Raw genomic sequence first — 10320 nt, 5'->3', positions numbered from 1 at the left:
TCCAATAACACAACAGGGCCTTTCTTTGCTCTGCTGGAGGCTGTTTACCTTCTGCGCTTGGGAGGCTGTGACCTTGCTTTTCTCACCAGGTATTGTATTGCTCTTAATCTGTGCAATCTAAAAGTGGGGAGGGAAAGGCATTTCAAATAAATCACATCCAATCAGGGTTTTTTTTTAATTATTGCATACTTCTGTGTTATGCACAGTCCATTAGTTCTTCTTTGTCAATTTATGCCAAAATAGCTGCAAATAAAAGACTTTTAAAGAGTTATTCTGTACCGAGGATTATGTCACACAGTACATTGCTTTGTCAGAGAAGAGCTAAGCAAAACTAAACTGGCCGCCTGTATTGATCACTATGGAGGTAAGAGGAGAAAAAAATGGTTTATGCAAGATGGTTAAATGCTTTATAGTTGTACTTTAAAAGTTCCAGTTTGCATGTCTTGGCAATTTAATTAGACTTGATAAGAATTTCCTAAACTAGATACAAGAACCCTTTGTCTCCTTTCACATTTTCTCATTTTCTCCCTTTATAATGACAAGCATTTCACTAGTATGTTTTTAAGAGGACAGACAAGTTGTAATGTCATTAATCATGTCTACTCTGAAAATTTTAGGCACTACATTCTGATCTTAATCTCATTACTAATTCAGTTTGTTCAATCATGCCTGTGGCCTTTATAGGAGGCAATAAAACTGATCAGCTATAATTATAGAATATAATTGAGGTCCAGACCTTGGAAACAATGTAGAATAGATTTGTATTGTGCTGCAAGTAACAGCTTGCATGTTTAGTTAACAGCAAGTGAGTTGGGGGGGGGGGGGGGTTGATAGTTTTGAGATGAGCTTTTTTGATTTGCCTTTGAGTAGAATACAGATGTACAGTTACTCAAATTTAACTCATTGGTTGCTAAAAAAAAATCTTGAGTTTGAGCATTACTTGGGCTGCATTCTTTTGTCCAAGAGATGGGGTAAACCTCTGCCAAGCCAGAAGAAAGCCTCAGTATGATGATGATGATGATGATGATTATTATTTATATAGCACTGTAGATTTACACAGCGCTGTACATACAGACAATGATCTAGACAATGATCAGTTTTCTATTGTGCCTGGAAATTGTCTTATTTTGCAAGGTGTTCCCATGGCACCCTTGAAAACTGCCCCTAACATGTGGCTGAGGTTGCTTACTATGAAATTAGAACCAACATAGCTTGATTCCTTGACTATTCAGAATGGAAATTAAGCCTCAGTGTGAAATTCATAGGAGTCGCCATGAGGAAAGTACTAGATTGTGGAGTCTTATTCTAGGAGCCGAAGTGGATGAAAATCTCAAAATGGAAACATTAGTAAGTGATGGCCGTGTAACATTTTGAGAAGCTTACCCATGATGTTTCCTTTCCTTCACCACAGCAGTGATGAGGATCAGTGGTAGGAAAATGTGACAATATGTGGGATGGTTAAGACTGTTGGACTGGGAAGACCTGGGTTCTAATTTCCACTTGGCCACATAGTTTACTTGGGAGATCTTGACCCATTCACTATCTCTCAACCTAAATATACCTTCAAAGCTGGTTCCAAGGATAAAATTAAGCAAGGAAGACATCCATGTACACTGCCTTGAGTTCCTAAAATAAATTATTATTATTATTATTATTATTATTATTATTATTATTATTATTAACATTAACATTAACCTTTATTTATATAGTGCTGTAAATTTACACAGCACTGTACATACAATCTTTTTAATTAGACAGTTCCTTGCCCTGAGGCTTACAATCTAAAATGACATGACACAAAAGGAGAAGGGAATGGTGGTGGGGAAGGGGATCAGGTCCAGCAGTTCTTCTCTACCTCCGAGGCCTGGACCAAGGCAGATGGAATGGAGGGAGGGCTTGGCTTCTTAATGGATAGTTAAAATGAGGCATCCTGGGGCTGAGAAGGGCTCCCCCCCGGGAACCCTTCTCTAAACAATATAGTCTTTAACTCAATTTTAAAACTGGGTAGAGAAGTGATGAGGTGTGCATGTGGTGGAAGAAGGTTCCAGGAGTAAGAGGCAGCAAGTGAGAAGGGACAAATCCAGGAGGGGCAGTGGCAATCCTAGGCTAGGACAGGAGACCTTGACTACCAGAACGGAGGATAGGAGTGGGAATGTAAGGAGAAAGAAGTTCAGATAAATAAGGAGGAGCCAGTCCATGGAGGGCTTTGAAAGTCAACAACAAAAACTTGTACAGGATGTGGAAGGGGAAGGGGAGCCAATGAAGGGACGATAAAAGAGGAGAAACATGGTCAAAGCGGTGAGCGGATGTGATAATATGTGCAGCTGAATGCTGGACAGAGATTAAAGGATGGAGATGACAGAGAGGAAGCCCTGTCAGAAGAAGGTTACAATAATCTAGTTGCAATACCACTAGGGCATGGACCAGAGTCTTGTCAGTAGAGGCTGAGAGGAATGGATGGATCTTGGCAATGTTGTGTAGAAAGAATCTACAGGCCTAGGCCTCAAATAATGTAATGATAACAGAAGCTGAAACAGAAGGAATAGTGATGTTGGTATGGCATCTTAGCCAATTTGCATTTCATATACTGTACCTGGTTTAATTTTTTTACTACATAAAACATGCAATTTGACAGGCAACCCATCAACCATATAATGTTGCTTTCCAGTCTTTGGCAAATTGGCCCCTTTTTCTGGTACCAGAAAAGCAGCATAAAACAGATGAATCAGCTCCTGATTAACATATTGCCTAGTATCCTCAGACTTGCTATCTATGGATTTGAGCATCCGTGGATGGCAAGCCTGTGTTGTCCCCAATGTTAGCACATGAATGTGGCCAAACTGCCATTAGAGACAGCCCCTGTTGTCCCCAGTGATGGAGCATGCATGCAGCTGCTCCGTCGTTGGGGACAATGAAACTTGAGCACCTGTGGATTTTGGTATCCATGGGTTGGTGGGTGGTGGTCCGGAATTACTCTATGTACATATATTCATTTTGAATAAATGTTTACTGAAACATGTCAAACAGCAATTTTTTTATGGTGCAGGAACCATCCCAATTTTTGTTTTATTTCTTCCGCAGGTACCAAATTTTCTGTTAAAGAAGTAATGCCCAAGAACACATCTACTTTGTTAACCGAGGTATACCTATATTATGTATACAGCCATAAGAGGAGTAAGGCCTTCTTATTTTTTACCCCCATAATGTGTATTTGTCCTCCATGAAATATGACTGCTGGTGCTATGGGAAGTAGATTCAAGATTTAACAAGACCAGATGAACATAACCTTTCTGGGACTAATGGAATCTCCTGTAATAGTATGTAATGTTTTCCTTATGTCTTGGTTATCTTCCAAGAGAAGCAAACTGCAGTGGCATAGCTGTGAGCTCTAAGGCTAAGTATGATTTGCCCAAGGTCACACAGTGGGTTTCATAGATACCTGCAAATGCCACCAAATTACCAGATCCTGTCCTTTTTTGGAAGCTAAGCCAAATCAGCCATGGCTAGTACTTAAATGGGAGATCAGCAATTAATACCAGGTGCAGAGGAAGGAACCGTATGAAATTCATGTGGTCACCATAAATCAAGTGGCAAATTGAAGGCACTCATACAATGGTCAGGCAAAGTTACCTAGGGAGTGACAATGAAAATGTTACCTGGTGTTCATTCTCCTATTCAAAAAGTTTGAGTTGAAGCTTCTCCACTCTATGAAATTCATTCGGATTGCATTGAAAGTGATTTTTAAAAGAAGTCAAAACTGAGCTGTAAATGCATTTAAACACACCAGTAGTATCCTAGCAATTTTTATCATCATGTCCACTGCAAGAAAATACCTGAATTAAAAATAAGAAAAACCCTTAGAATTCCAATAAAAGTTTAGGAAAATTGGTTTTCAAATGCAACTGATCTGGGATTGCAAATTATACATATTTGGTGATTATTTTTATTTTTGGTTTGTTGTAATTTACCGAAAGCATTGAAACGGGGCTATTGGTCAAATTGTATATGTCCGTTTGTCTCCAAAGGCCAGGACTGGGTGTCTATTTGAACATACAATTATTATTTCGCAGTGCATTTACTTCAAGGAGAGCTCTGTGGCAACAAACTAAGTTCCATATCCTAGATGCTAGTGGAAGGGTGACAAGGCGGCAGTCAGAGATATACAGCTTCTCAAAGTAAGTTTTCTGCTTAAGCATCCTGACTCATGAATAAACCTCTCCTCCATTAATATCTCTTAGTTGTCACATTAAATATTCCAGGTCTTCCCTTCTATCTTGTCTTATACTGGAAGAAAACCTGCCGCAGGCTTGCATGTAGAACTCTGCCAAGAGGCTGTTAAACAAACCTGTTACTCAAAGGTATGTTGCGCCTGCTTCTGATAGTCTATATTCAACAGAGGATGTATAACCAGATTTACTACTACCTGTACTATAAAACTGGATGATGTGTGCAACCTATTCTCCATTGTGCCTTAATTTTCCTTTTTATTAGAACCTTGCCCTTATCTCTGGCTGTATTGTAATCTTCTCATCCAAATATTAAATGCTGCTCTTAGCAGCAAATGCTGTTTGGCACAGTAGAGTACATTATAAGTCAGAGTCAAGAGGCTAAACTATGGCAAATGGAAACAATGCAAGGAGATGCAACCACAATAGTATATTTGAAACACAGAGCAGCATATGGAACCTAACAATTGTTCCCACTTTTGATATTAATCCCTTTCAATAGCGCTAGATTTTGTATGCATTCTTTTTTAATATCTCAGGCTTGATGACAAGATGGCTCTGTATCAAAAATATCCCCAAACTTTTGGAGCTGCTGGCTATATCTGTCCATCAACAAAATGGTTCTCATGGTGGACAGCAAAACTGTTTCCCCAAAAGCAAACTTTTGAGGCTAAAAGGAACATAACTTGTTCAAGAACCTCTTCAAAAGTGGAGCCACTGCACAACTACTATTTTGAATCCAGAGTTTTCTACCCTCTCACACAGTGATGAGGCTCAGAGACAAGTAACTCAGCCAAAAAACTGAATACAAGGGAAAGATATGCTTCCATGAAAAATTACACTCTTGCCTTTAACCAGGGGATGCTTATTTTTTTAATATGAGTTAAAATACAGTACTTACATTGACCCATGGATAAGTTGACTCAGGTTTTTTGGGTCAATGTTTTGACTAAAATTTCTAGACTAATACATGAGGATATACAGTATCTCCCATTTTTACAAAATCTTTCTGAGTTTTCAGGCAGTTCCTTTCCCTTTAGCCCGGATACCTTTGTGTGTCTTTGAATGTTATCCATATTTTTCTACCATCTGCTCCTAAAATATTAAAAAAGTTGCAGCGATTCCTTGTGTTTTCATTATGCCAAGAAAACCCTTTACAGTGGAACCTCGCCTTATGCGGGGGATCCGTTCCAGACTCTTCCCCCCCCCCCCCCCCGCATAAGGCAAATTCCGCCTATGCTCGAGCCCCATTATACTGAATGGGGTTTGTGCATGTGGCGGCGCGGCACGTGTACACAGTGGCCACATGTGCCATTCAAACTATTACAGTGCAGCTTCCGTGTAAACTAGAAGCCGGGTATGGTTTGCCTTAGGGTTACCATAAGTCAAAAATGACTTTGAGACACAAAACAATAACTATGTCAGCTAATAAAGACCATCTTCTAAGTATCTTGAGATGTGCCTTCATTTGATCCTCCATATTATAAATAGGTAAACTAGAAGAGGGAAATATGCCACAAAAAATAAGCACCCCTTCACAGGAAAGTTCCCAGTGTAACCTCTCATTCACTAAATATTAAGGAATGATGGCCCTTGCTCTTGGATCTTCCACTAAAGCATGTCCTTTGAAGGAACCCTTCCTCCTTTGGAGTTACTCCTGTTGTTGACCATATCAGGTCTGGCAGGTAAAGGTTTTCCCTGGTGATAAGGCACAGCTGGTTCAAGTTAACCATCAACCTGGGAGATGTTATCATTTTTTCTGGCGAGGTCAGCATCTCAGACAGCAATAGTACAAAAGCAGCAAGGCAGCAGCATGGGTTGAGTGAGATCACATGCTTGGCAGAATGGCCTGAGTGCCCTGTGTGATGTTTAGGAGATATATGGTGTGTGTGAATGGGGTATTATACCATTATGTTCACTTTGGAATGAGTGTTAAGCTTCTTCTGTATTTCCTTTCTATGATGCAAGGTAAAATGGATGAAATTTACAAGATCTCTTCAACTGAAAGGGTCCAGCAGGTGGAAAAGGAACTAGCCACACAGTTGGCTGAACTAAAGACAGAAATAGAAGGAAATGGGGTTCTGCAAGGAACGCCAAACTGGTAAAGATAATCATTTTTTCCATGGAAGAACCTTGGCTGTATTGTAAATGAATGAATCTGCTCCAGTGCAGGTCCCTTCCATACATGTGACTGTTCTTTAAGGTTAATTGTAAGAATCTGGCTTGCAGTGTTAGACACCAATCAAGCATTGAACTTACACTGATTTTTTTGATACAGTTTTCTCCACTTGTTTTGCCCCATTAGTTTTTTCCATTTCTAAATAATATATTATATTGTATGATTGACCTTCAGTCTTGACAATTTTTTAATCTCATACTTTAATGTGGGCCTCATGTCTACATCTTAAAAACAGAAATGATCTCATTACCTTTAGCCACGCTATCTGGCTCTAGCCATTTCTTCTTGTTTTCTCTCTGCTTCTCATTATCCATCCAGTTTCTCCACCTCCTCTCTCTATCCTTTCTTCAACCGTTTTAGTACCATTAACGAAGCTGCTTCAGGTCACTTTGGAGGTATGCTATTTAAATGCTGCATGCATCCTAAGAGGCCAGAAGTCATGCCAAAGCCATGTTCCGGTCCTAAGAACTGGAGTGTAGCTTTGGTACAGATTCTGGCCTCTTAAGATATGTGTGTCATTTAAACAGTATACCTTCAAAATGACCCGAAACAGCTTTATTTTGGCCTGTCTGTTTAGGCCCTAACTCACATGATAGTTGTGACTTAATGTATCCTAAAACCGCCATTATATTCACAATGTGTAGTCCCATTAAGAGGTGGGTTTTTCAGGTCAGCAGTTTTCCATATACTCTTCTGCATGTTTCATTTGGCCGGTTTGCATTCTGGTGCTTTATTTTGACAGTGTTTAGTGAGTCAGATGATCTGGTTGCTATGAGCAGGGTGAAATAAAACAGCAGTCATCAGCATAGACAGGGGGGAAATGTCCACATGCTCTGAGCTGAACAGTTGGTAGAGAGGCTTAGGCCAGCTTGCTATCACAAATATCTTGAGTTTTTTCAAATGGCTGACGGGGGCTGCATCTACAGTGCAGAATTAATGCAGTTTGAAATTGTGTTAACTGGCATGGCTCCATGCTATGGAATTCTGGGACTTTAATTTTGTGAGAGAGTTATCCTTTTCTGTCAGAGAAATCTTGTGCCACAACAAACTCCAGATCCCTGGATCCCATAGGATGGAGCCATGACAATTAAATCTGTGTCAAACAGCATTAATTGTGCAGTGTGGCAGCAGTCTAATATATGTTAAATTCCAGGTCAGAGGTGGAAAACCCTTGCCCACCTGGTCTACCATTCCCATCAGCCTTACCAAACATTGCTAATGGACAGGGACTGTGGGAGATGTAGTTCAAAATGTCTGGCGGACCAAATCATCTCCTCTGCATCAATTCTAGATGGACTTTTTTAAAAAAAATCTTGGTTGCTTCTTCTACACTGGTCTAAAATCAGTCTGGGTAATCTTTCATAGCTCTGTTCGGCTTCCAAAATACATTGATTATTTCAGAAGAGAAAGGGAGTTGGCACTGAAGAAATGTTTACAGGTAAGTGCTGAAAAATACCAGTGTGAATACACCCCAACGAGAAAACATCCCAGAACAGTAATGCTTTGGGGGGGGGGGCTGTAATGCTGCTGCCATCCTCTGCCTCATATTTTGTTGTTGTTATCCACCCTCAAGCCGATTATGAATCATGGAGATCATGTAGATGAGACATCTCCAACATTCCCTGTCCTCCACTGCTGTGCTCAGTTCCTGTTATACCCGTGACCTCCTTAATATAGTCCATCCATCTCACATACAGCCTTCCTCTCTCTCTACTTCCCTCTACCTTTCCTAGCATTATTGTTTTCTCCAATGAGTAGTGCATTCTCATGATCTGGCCAAAGTATGACAGCCTAAGTGTAGTCATTTTGGCTTCTAGAGAGATACTGCCTCACATTTACCTGAGAGTAAGTCCTGTTGAACTCAGAGGCTTTTTATTTTTAGTAAAAATGTCAGGATAAGCATGAACTTGGCTCTTAAATAAATTGTTTATATTCTCTATTGATAAATACAAGGTGGCTTCCACCATAATTTAAAAACACACAAAACAAATCCCAGTAAAATTGTATTACTGTATATACACAACTATCACGTGTAAGGGGAGGGCAGGTTTTGGAGCCAAAATTATGGATTTTGATATGACCCATGGATAATTCAAGGGTATAACTCAGGGGCATGTAACAAGGGATCTAAAGGATAAAGCAAAGCAAAATGGTACCAACGAACAAATTCCAGCAGGCACAACTCATAGAATCATAGAGTTGGAAGAGACCGCACGGGCCATCCAGTCCAACCCCCTGCCATGCAGGAAATCCAAATCAAAGCATCCCCAGCAGATGGCCATCTAGCCTCTGCTTAAAGACCTCCAAGGAAGGAGACTCCACTACACTCCGAGGAAGTGTGTTCCACTGTCGAACATTCTTCCTAATGTTGAGGTGGAATCTCTTTTCTTGTAGCTTGCATCCATTGTTCCGGGTCCTGTTCTCTGGAGCAGCAGAAAACAAGCTTGCTCCCTCCTCAATATGACATCCTTTCAAATATTTAAACAGGGCTGTCATATCACCTCTTAACCTTCTCTTCTCCAGGCTAAACATCCCCAGCTCCCTGAGTCGTTCCTCATAGGGCAAAGTTTCCAGACCTTTCACCATTTTAGTCGACCTCCTTTGGACACGCTCCAGTTTCTCAATGTCCTTTTTGAATTGTGGTGCCCAAAACTGGACACAGTATTCCAGGTGGGGCCTGACCAGAGCAGAATACAGTGGCACTATTACCTCTCTTGATCTAGACACTATACTTTTATTGATGCAGGCTAAAATTGCATTGGCCTTTTTAGCTGCCGCATCACACTATTTACTCATGTTCAACTTGTGGTCTACTTGGACTCCCAGATCCCTTTCACATGTAGTTTCATTCAGCCAGGTGTCCCCCATCCTATATCTGTGCATTTCACTTTTCTGCCCTAAGTGCAGTACCTTACATTTCTCTGTATTGAATTTCATTTTGTTAGCTTTGGCCCAGCTTTCTAATCTATTAAGATCATTTTGAATGTTGATCCTGCCCTCTGGAGTATTAGCTATTCTTCCTAATTTGGTGTCATCTGCAAATTTGATAAGTATGCTCCCAAATCTGTCATCCAGGTCATTGATGAAGATGTTGAATAACACTGGGCCCAGGACAGAGCCCTGTAGGACTCCACTGGTCAATTCCCTCCAGGATGAAAAGGAGCCATTGTTGGCACCCTTTGGGTTCGGCCGGTCAACCAATTACAGATCCATTTAACAGTTACTTTGTCTAGCCCACATTTTACAAGCTTGTTTGCAAGAATGTCATGGGAAACCTTGTCAAAGGCTTTACTGAAATCAAGATATACTATATCCACAGCATTCCCTTCATCTACCAAGCTGGTAATTTTATCAAAGAAAGAGATTAGATTTGTCTGGCATGACTTGTTTCTCTGAAACCCATGTTGACTTTTTGTGATTATAGCATTGCCTTCTAGATGTTTACAGACTCTCTGTTTAATGATCTGCTCCAGAATCTTTCCTGGTATTGATGTCAGACTAACTGGACGATAATTGTTGGGATCCTCTTTTTTCCTCTTTTTGAAGATGGGGACAACGTTTGCCCTTCGCCAGTCTGCTGGGATCTCTCCTGTTTTCCAGGAGTATTCAGTGCAGTTTTTTCCTAAGCCTCCCTGCATAGGGCATGGTTTTCAGATCACCATTTTGATCACCCCCCCCCCCCCCGATACACTCGTTTATCAACATCCTTCTTGAATTGTGGTGCCCAGAACTGGTTTCAGTATTACGGATGAGGCCCCACCAAAGCAGAACAGAGTGGTATTAATGCTTCCCTTGATCTACCACATTACTGCACTACACTCTTATAGTGCTGCTATTCCACTTTTACTGGTCTGGCTGCCTCCTGTTTCATTTTGGAGTTTGTAGTTCAGTGAGGCCTAAGAGCTCTCTGGATGA

The 10320-nt window shown here is 40.7% G+C and overlaps 1 long non-coding RNA gene across 2 annotated transcripts; it reads left to right on the top strand.

The window, feature by feature from the left end:
- Positions 1–8254, top strand: LOC121919510. 2 transcript variants are annotated; one of them, XR_006101492.1, is made up of 6 exons: positions 1–89; positions 3082–3140; positions 4071–4175; positions 4260–4358; positions 6195–6327; positions 7771–8254. It is a non-coding gene; the product is annotated as an uncharacterized LOC121919510 (long non-coding RNA). The 2 variants fall into 2 exon arrangements; XR_006101493.1 differs by lacking the exon at positions 1–89 and adding an exon at positions 143–364.
- Positions 8255–10320: the final 2066 nt, after the last annotated feature.

This window comes from Sceloporus undulatus, chromosome 1 (assembly GCF_019175285.1).
Source record: "Sceloporus undulatus isolate JIND9_A2432 ecotype Alabama chromosome 1, SceUnd_v1.1, whole genome shotgun sequence".
NCBI lineage: Eukaryota > Metazoa > Chordata > Lepidosauria > Squamata > Phrynosomatidae > Sceloporus > Sceloporus undulatus.
This window is presented reverse-complemented; position numbering and strand designations above follow the sequence as displayed.